This window comes from Triticum aestivum, chromosome 6B (genome assembly GCF_018294505.1).
Source record: "Triticum aestivum cultivar Chinese Spring chromosome 6B, IWGSC CS RefSeq v2.1, whole genome shotgun sequence".
Taxonomy (NCBI): Eukaryota; Viridiplantae; Streptophyta; class Magnoliopsida; order Poales; family Poaceae; genus Triticum; species Triticum aestivum.
In genome coordinates this window covers 679,031,931-679,033,903 of record NC_057810.1, presented here as the reverse complement: position 1 = coordinate 679,033,903, position 1,973 = coordinate 679,031,931, and the positions used below count along the sequence as shown (strand labels likewise).

General features: G+C 46.8%; 1 pseudogene; it reads left to right on the top strand.

Moving 5' to 3' along the window:
* The first annotated feature begins 362 nt into the window (after positions 1 to 362).
* LOC123139594 (homeobox-leucine zipper protein HOX32-like) lies at positions 363 to 1,618 on the top strand (annotated as a pseudogene).
* Positions 1,619 to 1,973: the final 355 nt, after the last annotated feature.

The following is a 1,973-nucleotide window of genomic DNA, read 5'->3' as shown; positions in this document are numbered from 1 at the left end:
TTCGAGCTGTGGACACAATGTGCTTTGCTCCGGTCATCGAACCGATGTTCTAGTGCTTGTGCTCTGGTGGTGGTTCTGGCCATCGAGTCGACGAGCTAGGTTGAAAAAGTAGACATGTTCAGGCTTAGTGATTTGAATGATCATGAATTTTTGAGTTGCAAGGCCTATTTTGTGTGCTTTTGCCCTTCAGTTTCCTCTCAGTGTATGCACCTGTCTTGGCTGATGATTTTGATTCCACATGCTTGTAACTACTCCCTCCGTCCCATATATTGGATGTAATAAGATCTCATATTATGGGACGGAGGGAGTAGTTATTATCATGTCTTGTCCATCAAACTACCCTTTTAAATTGCTAGTTATTGATGGTTATTAGACTTGAGGGACACAGTCTGTCATGATGAAGTTGTTCTATCAAGAGATATGCATCTTCTGCTGGTATCCTTTGAGCCAGCATCAGCTAGTTTGCATCATTTTAATTTTATTTGTTACATCGGCCTTATAAATATGTATCGTCTATGTCAGTTATGCAGCGGTGTTGAATAAAATGCTGCCGGTGCATGTGCGCAGCTTGATGAATCGTTCGCTGATAATGCTCCACTGCTACTGTCGGGCTTCCACGTGATACCACTTGATGCCAAGACGGTTAGTATAGTTTGCACTGGCAGCATTTATCTTGCCCACTGTTTAACACTAAACAATAGGTCATGCACTTAAAACTGCAGGATGCACCATCAGCAACACGTACACCAGACCTTGCATCTACTCTTGAGGTTAAGGTTAGACCTGGTGTGCTCCTAGTGATGCATCCGGCAATAGAAGATGAGTACTTACCAGTGCTTTCCAGTTCTCGTATGAGAAACACCTTCGAGAGAGTGTTGCGGCAGTGGCGAGGGAGTATGTGAGGACTGTGGTGGCACGGTGCAGAGAGTGGCCATGGCAGTAGCCCCTTCTGGTCCTAGTGGACAGAGTGAAATGAAGAACCCTCCAGGATCTCCTGATGCTCCCATGCTTGCAAGGTGAAACGGTGCAGAGAGCTACAGTTTTTTTCTATTCGGAAGATGGTTGTCATTTCGTCTTAGTAGCACTGCCTGTGCTATTCCATGGTATCGCAATAGAGAAGTAATTTGGTTGTGTGGACAACTTCCAGGTTTCACACTGGAGCGGAACTCCTTTGCACGGACTCTCAGAGTGCGGACGCTTCCCTGAAAGCGTTGTGGCAGGACTCAGATTCAATCATTTGCTGTTCCCTGAAGGTCGGTTGTGTTCTTGATCATTTTGCCACGTCACATATATTCACTCTGGCATTGTGTGGGCCTAACAAAAAAAATATTTGGCTTGCAACAATTTTAGGCTGCTCCTGTGTTCAGCTTCGCTAATCAAGTCGGCCTCGACATGTCGGAGGCGATGCTGATTGCTCTCCAGGTTGCCCAAGATCATGCATCAGGTACGTGGCCAGCCACCGCTCTGAATGAATTGCAGACTCGCCTCTGGGCTCCGGCTGTTTGTAACAAGATTGAAAGTTTGAAACTCTTGTTGTGTCCAGGGTTTCGCGTACCTCCCCGGCGGCGTGTGCATGTCGAGCAGGGGTAGGAAGGTCATTTTGCTGCTGGAAGTTTGATCTCCTGTAGGGCGGACGGAGCGAGAAGACTGACCGATGGAGGTTCTGGCGCTGCTTGGTCTTTGAAAGCGCTGATTGTTATAGCCGATGATGCATCATAAAAGTGCCTGTTGGCTGGTTCAAGTGTCGGAGGCCGGTGGTATTGAACCGGTGAACTAGTGTTGATATCCATGCCAATTGCGACGAAGACTCAGGTGGCCGGAAAGAAGCGCTGTGTTCTCCATCTCAGTGTATATTTGGCGTCGCGCTGGGTTCCTCTTGCTACCAAGTTTAGTCTTAGGTTTTGTGAGAAATGCAGTTTAATGATGACCGATATCATAGTGGCTTGTAGTTTTTAGCTCATAAATTTTTTCTG